The sequence below is a fragment of the Bombina bombina genome, chromosome 5 (genome assembly GCF_027579735.1).
Source record: "Bombina bombina isolate aBomBom1 chromosome 5, aBomBom1.pri, whole genome shotgun sequence".
Lineage (NCBI taxonomy): Eukaryota > Metazoa > Chordata > Amphibia > Anura > Bombinatoridae > Bombina > Bombina bombina.
The window spans coordinates 857,423,785-857,439,819 of record NC_069503.1 but is presented as its reverse complement, the minus strand read 5'-3'; positions in this window follow the sequence as shown (position 1 = coordinate 857,439,819).

Sequence of the window (16,035 nt, the reverse complement as noted above, 5' to 3'; positions counted from 1 at the left end):
AATAGTTATAATGTAGGTGGCGGCGATATCGGGTCGGCAGATTAGGGGTTAATACTTGTAGTTAGATTGCGGCGACGTTGGGGGGGCAGATTAGGGGTTAATAACTATAATGTAGGGGTCGGCGGTGTTAGGGACAGCAGATTAGGGGTTAATAGTTATAATGTAGGTGGCGGCGATATCGGGTCGGCAGATTAGGGGTTAATACTTGTAGTTAGATTGCGGCGACGTTGGGGGGGGCAGATTAGGGGTTAATAACTATAATGTAGGGGTCGGCGGTGTTAGGGACAGCAGATTAGGGGATAATAGTTATAATGTAGGTGGCGGCGATATTCGGTCGGCAGATTAGGGGTTAATAAAATAATGCAGGTGTCAGCGATAGCGGAGGCAGCAGATTAGGGGTTAATAAGTGTCAGATTAGGGGTGTTTAGAGACTCGGGGTACATGTTAGGGTGTTAGGTGCAGACTTAGTGTTTCCCCATAGGAAACAATGGGGCTGCGGTGTTAGTTTTTTTTCAGCCGAAACTCCCATTGTTTCCTATGGGGAAATGCCGAATTTTAACGAGCTAATTCGGATTTATTCGGAGATACGGCAGCTATTTCGGATTCATTCGGTAGATTCGGAAGTATTTTAATTTTTTTGGATAAACGATCAAAAGTTTAAATAATAAAGACAAATTTTCATAGCCTTCTTGGCTCATATTTACCAAGAGTGCCATATATAAATATCTAGACATATATATGTATGCATTTCTATGTTAAAGGCCTTTGCAGCACTTTTATTTTCTAACACCTGAGACCTCATATCTTTGAGCCCTTTTTTATTTAATAATTTATGATTGTAACTGTACTGTTAAATGTATTTTTGATGTTTTTGTGCAAGTTTTTTCTCTTGTGTAAAAGTTAGCTAAAGCTCAGAAATTGTACTAACCTGACGCCCGTTAAATTTGATCTCGTCACCTCTTTAGTAAATTAAATTGTGCTCAAACACATTTACTTTCAACTCATAATATGCACACTGTTTCCAATGCAAAGAGCCACAAAATACCCCTTATCATTCACATGCTAGTGTTCAACTAAAAATCTATCCCTGAGCTGGATCAATTAGCTTTGTGTCTACCAGGTGTGCTGCATTCTGCAACCACCTATTTAAAAAAAAAAAAATTGCAGTAGTGTTTCAGTTGTTTGTAATGTGTGCTGTTTACTTACGGAAACCTAGCATTGCATTCTTCTGGTTTAAAATACCATACTTAAAGAGATATGAAACTATGAAACAATTTTTTTTCTTTCATGATTCTGATAGATCATGCAATTTAAAACAACTTCTAATTTACTTCTAATATCAGTTTTTCTTTGTTTACTTGTTATCTTGGTCACTTTGGTTAAAAAGCTGGGATATAAGCTGAGGAGACGGCCCATTTCTGGAGCACTATGTGAAAGCACTATTTCCTGCCTGCCACTTCCACCTTAAAAACATTGCTAAATTTAGACATTTCCTTACACAAGTCACAACAAAGATTTTAATCCACTCTCTCATCCTTTCCCGCCTTGACTACTGCAACTCTATCCTCTCTGGTCTCCTTAGCTGCCACCTAGCTCCTTTAAAATCCATAATGAATGCCTCTGCCAGGCTCATCTTCCTTGCACGCCACTCTTCATCTGCCGCACATCTCTGCCAATCCTTTCACTGGCTTCCTCTTGCCTCCAGGATTAAACACAAAGTTCTCACTCTGACACACAAAGCCCTCCATTGCACTGCTCCCCCTTACATCTCAGACCTTGTCTCCAGATACTCTCCCTCCCATTCCCTTCGCTCCGCTCATGATCTCCTACTCTCCTCCTCTCTTGTTACCTCCTCACATTCCCGTCTACAAGATTTCTCGAGACTGGCTCCCATCTTATGGAACTCTCTGCCTCACTCCATAAGAATCTACCCTAGTTTTAAAAGCTTCAAGTGCTCCCTGAAGACTCTACTATTTAGGGATTCTTACAACCTACAGTGACCTTCCTATCTCCACTGCTATCCCCTAAAACCCCATAGCATGTAAGCCTATGAGCCCAGCTGTTTGTAGTTCACCTTCATAAGAGCCGAGTACAACAGAGCAACTCTCGGCAGGACCCTTCAAATTCCTGATAATACCTGATAATATATGTTTGCAAATATATATATATATATATATATATATATATATATATATACACATATAAATACATATGTACACAAAATATATATATATATATATATATATATATATATATATATATATATATATATATATATATATAGGGAGTGCAGAATTATTAGGCAAGTTGTATTTTTGAGGATTAATTTTATTATTGAACAACAACCATGTTCTCAATGAACCCAAAAAAACTCATTAATATCAAAGCTGAATATTTTTGGAAGTAGTTTTTAGTTTGTTTTTAGTTTTAGCTATTTTAGGGGGATATCTGTGTGTGCAGGTGACTATTACTGTGCATAATTATTAGGCAACTTAGCAAAAAACAAATATATACCCATTTAAATTATTTATTTTTACCAGTGAAACCAATATAACATCTCAACATTCACAAATATACATTTCTGACATTCAAAAACAAAACAAAAACAAATCAGTGACCAATATAGCCACCTTTCTTTGCAAGGACACTCAAAAGCCTGCCATCCATGGATTCTGTCAGTGTTTTGATCTGTTCACCATCAACATTGCGTGCAGCAGCAACCACAGCCTCCCAGACACTGTTCAGAGAGGTGTACTGTTTTCCCTCCTTGTAAATCTCACATTTGATGATGGACCACAGGTTCTCAATGGGGTTCAGATCATGTGAACAAGGAGGCCATGTCATTAGATTTTCTTCTTTTATACCCTTTCTTGCCAGCCACGCTGTGGAGTACTTGGACGCGTGTGATGGAGCATTTTCCTGCATGAAAATCATGTTTTTCTTGAAGGATGCAGACTTCTTCCTGTACCACTGCTTGAAGAAGGTGTCTTCCAGAAACTGGCAGTAGGACTGGGAGTTGAGCTTGACTCCATCCTCAACCCGAAAAGGCCCCACAAGCTCATCTTTGATGATACCAGCCCAAACCAGTACTCCACCTCCACCTTGCTGGTGTCTGAGTCGGACTGGAGCTCTCTGCCCTTTACCAATCCAGCCACGGGCCCATCCATCTGGCCCATCAAGACTCACTCTCATTTCATCAGTCCATAAAACCTTAGAAAAATCAGTCTTGAGATATTTCTTGGCCCAGTCTTGACGTTTCAGCTTGTGTGTCTTGTTCAGTGGTGGTCGTCTTTCAGCCTTTCTTACCTTGGCCATGTCTCTGAGTATTGCACACCTTGTGCTTTTGGGCACTCCAGTGATGTTGCAGCTCTGAAATATGGCCAAACTAGTGGCAAGTGGCATCTTGGCAGCTGCACGCTTGACTTTTCTCAGTTCATGGGCAGTTATTTTGCGCCTTGGTTTTTCCACACGCTTCTTGCGACCCTGTTGACTATTTTGAATGAAACGCTTGATTGTTCGATGATCACGCTTCAGAAGCTTTGCAATTTTAAGAGTGCTGCATCCTTCTGCAAGATATCTCACTATTTTTGACTTTTCTGAGCCTGTCAAGTCCTTCTTTTGACCCATTTTGCCAAAGGAAAGGAAGTTGCCTAATAATTATGCACACCTGACATAGGATGTTGATGTCATTAGACCACACCCCTTCTCATTACAGAGATGCACATCACCTAATATGCTTAATTGGTAGTAGGCTTTCGAGCCTATACAGCTTGGAGTAAGACAACATGCATAAAGAGGATGATGTGGTCAAAATACTCATTTGCCTAATAATTCTGCACTCCCTGTGTATATATATATATATATATATATATATATATATATATATATATATATATATATATATATATATATATATATATATATATATAGGGGGTAGTACAAAAATACTCTGCTCTCAACAATATCAAACAATTGAAAAGACAACACAGCTTTAAAAAAAAAGAAAATATTTGTTAAATATATGTGTGCCACAATTATTGGCACCCCAATGAATTTATATGAGAAAAATATATTTGAAGTATATTCCCATTGATATTTTACATTTTTAGTACACCTGGGTAACTATGAAGAGGAAATTGTTCAACCATGACTTGTTTCACAGTGGTATAATTATGAGGAAACACATACGACAAATTCCCTTAGTCATTCATCACAATGGGTAAGACCAAGGAATATAGCTGTGACTTGCAACAAAAGGTTGTTGAGCTTCAAAAAATAGGAAGTGGCTATAAGAAAATAGGAAAAGCATTGAAAAGGTGTTAGGGTGCCAGGAATCAGACTGAGACAAGAACTGCAAAAATAAACATACCTTTATTAATAGTAAAAAATAATAAAAAGTCCACAAGTCAAATAACAAGCCAGGAGTCAAAACCAGAGCTGGTATTCAGACAAGCCGAGTCAGGAGCCAAAGCAAATAGTCAGACAAGCCGGAATCAGGAACAAGGAAAACAGCAGAGTCAGGAACAAGCCAGGGATCAGGAACCAGGAAGGACGTCAGGCAGCCAGGTAATACACAGGAACCCTCACAAACAGGTCTGAGACAACGCAAAGGCAAAGCATACTGAACAGAGGCCCTTTAAATAATAAGTGATGACATCACAATTCTGAGACTGCATCCTGTCTCACATGGATGATGCACACCAGTCTGGCCATAAAAGGAAGTGCAGGAAATGAGCAGCATCCCCGACAATGCACCATAGTCAGGAAGAGAGGTGAGTAAAATGGCTGCCAGCAGCACATGGCAAACACAACAGGGGAAAAACCCTGACAGTACCCTCCCCTCAAAGACCCCTCCCCCGTAGAAGGACAAAAGGCTTATTGGGGAAACGGGCATGGAAGGCACGGAGGAGGGTGGGAGCATGATCATCAGAGGAGGGAACCCAAGAACGCTCCTCTGGACCGTAGCCCCTGCAGTGAACCAAATACTGTACACGGCGCTTGGACATATGAGAGTCAATAATGCTGCTTACCTCATACTCCTCATGGTTGTCAACAAAGATAGGATGGGGAGGAGGCAACACAGTGGTAAACCGATTACAAACCAATGGTTTCAAGAGGGAGACATGAAAAACATTGGAGATGCGCATAGCAGGAGGAAGGTCAAGAGCGTAGGCCACAGGATTAACCCATCGGAGTATTCGAAAAGGACCAACATAACGGGGAGCCAATTTATTGGAAGGCACATGAAGGTTCAAGTTGCGGGAGGACAGCTAAACTCTCCCACCAACCTGGTAGGAAGGTGAGGGCAGACGCCTACGATCAGCCTGGAACTTTTGGCGCTGCATAGAACAATGAAGGCAATCCTGAATCTGCACCCATGTGGAACAGAGTTGCCGGAGATGCTCCTCCAAAGCCACAACCTAAATCAACTTAATAACCCCTATCCCACCGCTCCCCAACCCCACTAATCTAATAGCCCTATCAAAATAAAAAAGCCCCCCCCCAAAAAAAAAAACCTAGCCTACAATAAACTACCAATGACCCTTAAAAGGGCCTTTTGTGGGCATTGCCCCAAAGATAACAGCTCTTTTACATGGCAAAAAATACAAACACCCTCCCCCAACAGTCAAACAGTAATTTGAGTAGGGTTAGGTTTCTTTAATATGTAATTTAGTTTATTTAATTGGTATTTTAATTTAATTGTAGTATAATAGTTAGGGTAGGTTAATTAATAGTTTTAAATAGTTTATTTTAATTCTATAGGTAAGTTTTAATTTATATTAAGATAGGGATATTGTAATTTTAAAGTAAAGTTAGGGGGTCGTTAGGTTTAGGGGTTAATAGCTTAATTTAGTTTTTGGCGATGTTGGGGGCTGATGGTTTAGGGGTTAATAGGTTTAGTTAGTGGTGGTGATGTGAGAGGCCAGAGGTTAAGGGGTTAATACATTTATTTAGTGGCGGCGGTGTCGGGGGAGCAGCGGAATAGGGGTTAATACATTTTATTTAGGTTGCGGCGATGTCGGGGCAGCAGATTGGGGTGTTTAGACTCGGGTTTATGTTAGGGTGTTAGGTATAAACATTACTTTCTTTTCTACCATAGAAATCAATGGGCTATATTTATTTGTCTTGAAGCATTGAACATAAGCTTTCGCTCCTTTCAGACTCCCTTTGATTTATATGGCATCCGCGGCCTCCAGGGTGGCGGATTGAAAACCAGGTACGCTGGGTCGTAAAAGACGTGAGCGTACCTACGTCAGATAGAGCGTAATGTGTATTCGGAACATCTGTAATGACATAAGCATCGATCTGCATCAGATTGTGATCGCCGGTTCGTATGTTACGTCACGAATTTCAACATTTGCCGGTCTGTAGTCTTTGATAGCTAGGTCAGATCAATCTCGCAACAATTACAATGTGGAATTCCGGCATATTTGCGGTTGACACTTTGATAGATAGGCCTCATAGTGTTGTACACATAAGTAAACCCATATTTTAATGTGTAAATCACAAAGAACTTGCCAAAATGGGGCTTAGGGGTAGATTTATCAATGTGCCAGCAGACATGATCTGCTGTAGCGAATCATGTCCGCCGCACATCAATAAATGCCAACAGCATAAGCTGTCGGCCTTTATCATTGAACAAGCATTTCTAGTAAAATGCTTGGGCAATGCCACCCCTGCACATTTGGGGCCAATCAGCCGCTAGCTGGGGGCATCAATCAATCTGATCGTATCCGATCGGGCTGATTTATGTCCGCCCCCTCAGAACTGGCAGACGAGTTAAGGAGCAGTGGTCTTATGACAGCTGCTTCTTAACTTACATTTCCGGCAAGCCAGAAGGTACAGGGGGAAAATAGTCGTATCTGCTGCTTGGTAAATCTACCCCTTAGTGTCAACTACGTCAAATTCAGGTTGCCCTAGCCGCTACACAATAGGTAGAGTATAAAAGCATAAATAAGCTATATATTAGGATCACATTTGTATCTCTAATAAAAACTGTTCTCTGTACTATTAGCTGCAGCCCTATTGTAAAACCCCCCCAATAATTTACCTCCCTGAAGAAATATGAGACAAAAGATGTAACTATATAAAATCCCAACAGAAGTGGTGAAAACTAATTTGGTTAAGTAAAGACATACCTTATATCAAATATATGAGATTACTCATTGCTAACAAACTAATACTGCCTTCTTATAATCGATATCCTGTCAATCAGTTAATGGTTTTCATGATTTGTTGTCAATATACAGAACTTTAGCAGCAGTGTAGAAACAATTCATTACACATCTGTGTGAGGCTGATATACTGCTACTACAGAAAGATACATGCCTTTAATCAGACATTGGTAGAGGAAGAGAAAACAAAGATGTATCGAGTCAATCCAAGACAACTGTCTATTTTAAATACCATGCCACTGTTTGAGTAACTAAGCAGTAAATATTTCAGGACTATGAGATTAATATACTTAGTAAACAGCTACAATCACTATCGCCTAGATTACGAGTTTTGCATTAGGGTCAAAAAGCAGCGTTGGCCGGTCCTAACGCTGCTTTTTAACGCCCGCTGGTATTACTAGTTTCCGTAACGCAACAAAAATATCCATCTCTGCTCAAATCATTAACGTCAACTCAAACCCAGTAGTTAACATATACCGCTAACAAAAACATCCACGAATCACACAAAAATCATTACACAAACTACACTTACACTCATACAAACACTACACAATATTTATTTTTAAGATTTTATATATTCAGGTCAAAATAGAATGGATCAAAGTTACAAGATCTCGGGGAAAAAAAGCCATAGAAAACCATTTTCCATTGACTTACATAGACAGACGAGAACAGACACTCATATAACTACATATACTCATATAGCTACATCTAACTACTAATATTATCACATACATACAATAATCGATACATACAAACAATATACAGCACATTACATACACAAATAAGATTTTTATTAGTAATTTAACATGATTTAGCTACTTTTTCACACAAGAACATGACGTCACTCACTTTACGCTCAAAACAAGTCTTGGATTTTATTTCTACACACATTTTTCTCCTCCATTGACTTCTAAGGGGAAGACGTGCTCCTGCACGCGACAGGCAGATTTACCTAATGCACATAAAAAGCATAGACAAGAAAACTTGTAATACCATTGTTAAAATTGTGAAACTAACTCATTCTTTCTTGCGTTAGTCCCGCTATGACAAATAGATCAAGAAATGACTAGTTCCCTATGGACTTATGGCTTTTACTTGTGTGAAATTCACTACAACATAAAATTGTTATAGAATTTTACATTATTTTAACTACAAATCACCATCAACAATACAATTTTTTTTGATAAATTACATCATATTTAAACGGACAGAAAAATAATTTTCACATTTCATTATTCACAAACAGTAGACAATTGGAAACAAGTCTCATTTACCTCTATTATAGCATTTCATTTATTCAACTCATATGCTTGCATGATCAGCATATCTACATAGGCTTAACACATGATCATTAATGGATGCACATACATGACTTTTATCATTCACTCATACATATGCATTGATATTATGGGCAAAAAAACACATTAGATTCTCTCTATGAATCATGATTTTACTGTCCTTTTAACATCACGATTCACTCAGAATATACCATTAGGAATTACGTACAATAAGAACATCATTAGAACAGATTACAGCTGTCACTTTATGGGAAGGAACAACAATGCTATACTGCTTTATAGAAATCAGCATATGTGGGAGAGAATCACCATACATACATCTATGTACATAACATGCATCACGCAACCACAAAGCACACATTTATATTTTTAATCAGCACACAATAACAATGTAATAAAATACAACAACAGAATGAGGATTTGATAACTAGACAGGCAGGTTGCTAATATGATGACGTCATTAGAAGCTTCAACCATACAGATTACAGCTTTAGGACTGTACCGCCCCTTTCAGAAGTTTAGCACTCAATACTACAATACTACATATACGTAAATGAGAGTTTGGAACATCATTATTATTGCGATTTTAATGGTACGCGTACAATATCGACATCTCGCCAATCACTTATATATACACTATTATAGATGTCAGCCGGAAGATCTTCATTATTATTGCGATTTTAATGGGACACGTACAATATTGACATCTCGCCAATCACTTATATATACAATATTATAGATGTCAGCAGGAAGATCTTCATTATTATTGCGATTTTAATGGGACGCGTACAATATTGACATCCCGCCAATCACTTATATATACAATACTAGAGATGTCAGCCGGAAGATCTTCATTATTATTGCGATTTTAAAGGGACGCTTACAATATTGACATCTCGCCACTCACTTATATATACAATATTATAGATGTTAGCTGTTACTTTATCATTTACAAACAATATTGCAGCAACATTGATCGATCAGATTCTATGCCTTGTCTATGCACATTATACACAAATATGCACTTTCATTCATGTTAGCCTGGACGTGTGCTTTTTACTATAAGATCGCGTTTAATAAGTATTTATTACGCATATGAACAAACATTACGAAGATGCACTGTATATGTTACATTTTACACTTTCATATTGCGATTCATTGGGGGAAAACAAAATTTCAGCAAACACCTAAAAAAAACGCCCCCTTTGAAAGCATTCGCGCCGCTCACATACAAACAAGTGAATACAATCAGCAATCATTACGAACTCTCTACCATTGGACTAATTGCACTATAAATCCCCCAAACAACATGGCCAAAGCGTCCCTTGTGATCGACATTGTATCAAATCGCTTTTGTGTTTTTGCATACCTTGCTACGCCTTGTGTGTTTGCTTTGCTGTTTGACTTTGTGCTGCTTAGCTTGGCAAATATGGATAATGCTTAGTTAGATGCTGCTGGTGCTGTTGCACGAGTGGTGTTGAATAGAATCAGACGGGCTCAGCGTCTCCAAGAGAGACAAAGGGCTCGTTTGGTTAGAGGTCCTTGTGTTGAAAGGGTGAGGCCCACCTTGGATGACATGAGTGACTTTGAGGTTTTTGACAAGTATAGGCTCAATCGCGAACAGCTCATTGGCCTTTAAGATGTTCTTAAACCTCATATGGAGCCACGTAGACAAATGCGAACTGCAATCCCTGGTATGACCAAGATGCTAAGTTGCATACATGTCCTGGCCTCCGGGAGTTTTCAATCTGGAGAGGGGTACATGCATGGGCTTGCTCAGGGTACCTTCTCTGTGGTTTTTGACAACTTTTTGGACGCCATGGTACAAGTCAGTAAGCATTACATAGGATTCTCTCAAAATTATGGTGATTGGAAGTGCCTGAAGAGGGAATTCTTTGCAATAGCTTGAATGCCCAATGTCTTGGGAGCAATAGATTGCACCCATATTGCGCTGCGTGCTACAGAACATGACCAACACTTCCGAAATCGCAAACATTTCCATAGTCTCTGTTTGTTTGTGATGCACGGATGTGAATTATGCATGTGTGTGCGAATTTCAGCGGGGCTTGTCATTATGCCCGCATCCTCAGACAGTCATCCCTGTGGAGGCAGTTTGAGGGCAGATAGTTTCCTCCTAGGTAGATCGTTGGTTAGTACTTATGCACAACATGGTTAATTAGTTAGACAATTGCCACTGTAGTCTTAAAAAACAGTTGTGTTTGTGTAATGTGCAAAATGTGCAGCTCTAGGGTGCGCTTTAACCATTTAATTGTCTTTCCGCAAATGTCTAGTTTTAGCTCCAAACAGATATGTAGCATGTCTTAACTTAAATGGGCAGCTCTAGGATGCAATTTAACCTTTTTTTATTTGTTAAAGCAAATGTCTGCTTTATGCGAAATACGCATAAGTAGCATGTCTTAGCTTAAATGGTCAGATAGAGAATGCAATTTAACCATGTCATTGTCTCTTTCCACAAATGTCTAGTTTTAGCTCCAAACAGATATGTAGCATGTCTTAGTTTAAATGGGCATTTATAGAATGTGCTTTAATCATGTCATTGTCTCTTTCCGCAAATGTCTAGTTTAAGCTCCAAACAGATATGTAGCATGTCTTAGCTTAAATGGTCAGATAGAGAATGCAATTTAACCATGCCATATTGTCTCTTTCCGCAAATGTCTAGTTTTAGCTCCAAACAGATATGTAGTATGTCTTAGCTTAAATGGTCAGATAGAGAATGCAATTTAACTATGCCATTGTCTCTTTCCGCAAATTTCTAGTTTTAGCTCCAAACAGATATGTAGCATGTCTTAGCTTAAATGGGCAGCTCTAGGAGGCAATTTAACCTTTTTTTTATTTGTTAAAACAAATGTCTGCTTTATGCGAAATACACATATGTAGCATGTCTTAGCTTAAATGGTCAGATAGAGAATGAAATTTAACTATGTCATTGTCTCTTTCCGCAAATGTCTAGTTTTAGCTCCAAACAGATGTGTAGCATGTCTTAGCTTAAATGGGCAGCTCTAGGATGCAATTTTACCTTTTTTTATTGTTTAAAGCAAATGTCTGCTTTATGCGAAATACACATATGTGGCATGTCTTAGCTTAAATGGTCAGATAGAGAATGCAATTTAACCATGTCATTGTCTCTTTCCGCAAATGTCTAGTTTTAGCTCCAAACAGATATGTAGCATATCTTAGCTTAAATGGGCATTTATAGAATGTGATTTAACCATGTCATTGTCTCTTTCCGCAAATGTCTAGTTTAAGCTCCAAACAGATATGTAGCATGTCTTAGCTTAAATGGTCAGATAGAGAATGCATTTTAACCATGTCATTGTCTCTTTCCACAAATGTCTAGTTTAAGCTCCAAACAGATATGTAGCATGTCTTAGCTTAAATCGTCAGATAGAGAATGCGCTTTAACCATGTCATTTTCTCTTTCCGCAAATGTCTAGTTTTAGCTCCAAACAGATATGTAGCATGTCTTAGCTTAAATGCGCAGCTCTAGGATGCAATTTAACCTTTTTTTATTTTTTAAAGCAAATGTCTGCTTTATGCGAAATACGCATAAGTAGCATGTCTTAGCTTAAATGGTCAGATAGAGAATGCAATTTAACTATGTCATTGTCTCTTTCCGCAAATGTCTAGTTTTAGCTCCAAACAGATATGTAGCATGTCTTAGCTTAAATGGGCAGATAGAGAATGTGATTTAAACATATAATTCTTTTTTTAATTAAAATGTTTATTTGAGGGGTTTTTCGTGTACACAAATGAATTGTATTTTAAATGAAATATTTTTTATTACCCACACTCCTCCAACAATAACATCAGGGATCTTGCTTCAGAAGAGTCCTCTTATTACTGAGACTCCCCAAAGTCCATGTATTTATCTACCTAAGTATCATCAAGAAGACTACCACAATATTGCTTTCAAAAGGTTAAACCAATGCAGTTTTTGCAGTCCACTTTACACCTTCTGGAGGAAGTGTTTGTATTTAGCATATGATCCCCCGAGCATTTTTCATAAGTCACCAACAATATAATATTTTCAATAGGGAACATTCAAGTGCAGGGGGTAGAACTTCTAAATATTTCCAACCTCAGTACTAACATTATAAAAACAAAAAAGAACCAAACTAAGAGAAAAGAAAAAGTGAAATTAAAATAAGAAGTAAAAACAAAAGAACACGAAATGCACAAAACAGAAATATGAATTAACAATGAATTGTATTTTAATATAATAATTTGAACTACATTTTTAATATTTGTCATTTTGTTATGTTCATTATTTATAGGTGATTCTGTTTACATGAGCTGGCCTTGGCTCATTACGTTGTTGCGTAACCCCACCGACGAGGCCCAGGAGCGCTATAATAGGGCACACAAACGGACTAGGGCTGTAGTGGAGAGGATGTTTGGGCTCCACAAAATGAGACTAAGATGCCTGGGCAGGTCTGGAGGAGCCCTCCAATACAGCCCTAGTAAGGTGGCGAAGATCGTTTTAGCCTGCAGCGTCCTGCATAACATTGCACAGCGGGCTGGGATGCTGCAGGCTGTCCAGGTGCCCCAACGCCTAATCCAAGATGAGGAGGATGATCCTGTTTTAGAGGGGCCATTCTGGGACGAGGGTGTTAAATGTCAGAGCAAGCATCATCAACCGCAACTTCAGACCGTAAATACTAGAAGTTAGATAGGAGCATTTCGAATATGTGTGAATTCTAGGGAAATGAGAATTAGAGAATTGTGCAAACACGTTAGGATTGTTCATAAAATGATTATAACAATTTATTTTGATTCTTATAGGTGATGCTTCGGCATTGGGTCCTGTAATGACTTTGCCACCTGGTTTAAAAAGACAACATCAGCTGGTAAGTTTAAACAATGAATGGACTGGGGCTGGCAGGAATTTTGCACAATCAGCCATCATATGGCATGCATTTTAAAAAGTAGTATTTAGTTTACACATTACTAGATTTTTGGATACTCAGAAAGGGATCCTCTAGCAAGACTATATGCTTCAAAGTCATATTCACACATCAGAGGTTAGGTCTGCACAATGTATGACTCATCTTCACACTTGATTGATAGAACATAACACAAGATGCTACACACGCATAGTAAGCTAGTGATATAAATAGATTCAGAAATGGGGGGGTGCAGAACTAATTCACACACTTCTATTAATTATTTGATTTTCACTTTTTCTGCCATTAGGGAGATTACTTCATCTAAAGACTGAAAGTGAATAATTCAAGACTGAAAGTGAAGAATTCAAGACTGAAAGTGAAGAATTCAAGACTGAAAGTGGAGTATCCCAGACTGAAAGTAAAGAATCCCAAATTGAAAATGATGAATACCAATGTGATCATGTCTGGTATTGTCTTTCAAATGTGCTGCTGACCTTGAAAACCATACAAAGACACATGGTAAGTGGCAACAATTTTATGGACTAAGGCTGTGGATGCATCCTATTGGAGACACTTATATTTTTCTTTTTATAGATGGTATTTCACACTCCGCTATTTTGAAAATAATGAATAAGAAACCTAATGAAGATAAACTGTTAGTTTGAAGATAATGACTTGCCTTTCAAAGACCATACATTCAGGTTAGTTTGCACAATGCATGCTATTTAAGAATCACAGGAGGAAGAATGCTAAAAGAATTAGGAATAGATACATGTCCTATATTAGAATATGGTTATTTTAGATACATTACCCCTACTTTGTGCTAGAGAGGACTCAGATCCTGACCAATCAGACAAAGGGATACATTTTATAGTTGATATAGAGGTATATTATTTGAAGGGGTATGAAATATTACATTCAATTATGTTCCTCATACAATAAAAATATATTTTTACAATGTGATATGCATTATTTTGTCTAATTTTAAATGCTAATGTTTAATTCTAAGATTGATTAGGCAATATAATGGTATTAATTTCAAATTATGGATAGAAATAGATTTCATGTATGAACCTGTTTTTAATATCAAGACAAAGAAATACATGCTAGAGCATAGACACAAGATGATTTAACAATTATTAGATTTAATGAATATTTTAATACATGTGTTCATGAAATGACTAATGTGTTTAATATTTTTCTTCTTTTATTTCAGAGTTTCATCTGTGATGAATTACCTTTTTTATTTTTTTATTTTTTTCTTGTCAATAAATTTATTTTCATACTATATATTTTTCTATTTTTAAAAAAAAAAAAAAATACATATTCTTAGAGACATATCTCTATCACAGTAAGATAAGAAGAAATATACCCATCTAATATTCTAACAAGTAAACAAAATATTACTCCCATGACTGTTAAAAGTCATCTATTTGACAAGCACATGCCTGATATCAAATATACTAATTTTGGTTAATTTATTGAATGAAAAATATCAACACAGCTTATTCAGATAATGTTAAAGTCAAGTATCTTCAAATTTTTAATTTGTAGTTAAATATATCTATCTATGCTTTTATTGTGTGATTTATAGATGTTAAAATCATTAAAAGTTTATGACGAGGATATGTAGTCTAAATTATACAGAACAACTTTGTTCATTTCACTTTTAAGAAATGAAAGTGTTTAACTTACATTAAAGTGACAGTGTAGTTGAATGTTAGATTTACATTCTAATATCTGTAATCTTCCTTAGGTATCCAAAAACAATATTACACTAAATATAGGTTATTGAACTTAATTTTTTTTAAAGGTAATATTTTTTAAATTATCTGTAAATGAAAAGTAAGTTAATTTCATATTTATACCAAGCTAGTTATTGTATGCCATATTGATTACTTTTCAGTTCTAGTGGAGTAATTTGAAGGGTCAGTTAACTAAAGATATCATTCAAAAGATAACTTCTAGCAATTATACTCCTTAACTGTTGGATAGATATCAGATATCTATTGTATTTTCATTCCCCTTTAGTTTATTTATACAATGTTAACTCCACATATTCCTAATGGTTTTGTCCTTAAAGGGACATTCCAAAAATATTTCATTTAGTGAATCAGAGATAATACAAATCTTTTAAAACAACATTTAAATGTACTTTTATTATCTAATTATATTCAGTCTTTAGATACCCTTTGTTAAAGAAATAGCAATGCACATGGGTTAGACAATGACATAAGGCATCTGTGTGCAAGCAACAATCAGCAGCAACAGAGCCTATCTAGATATGGTTTTCAGGCAAGAATAGCAATTGAAAAAAGCTAATGAGATAATCAAAATAACATTGTTTTAACATTGTATTATCCATCTAAATCTGTAAAGAACATATAGCTTAATGTCCCTTTAAGGTAAAGCTGGATAAATATAGCCATTAGAAGATATTTTATTCACAGTGGGGCAAACAATACAGAAGGTGATACAAATATGCTTTATTATCATGTTATATTAAGTTTCAGAAAGGGAGGTGCATAGGTTTATGATCAGCAAAGCATTACTGGAAAATATTTACTTAGTTGTGGGTGGCCAACAGTGCATATTTACAATGTTTAGACAGATGTATTTAGATCAAGTTCAAGATTGCATATTAGCTCATGA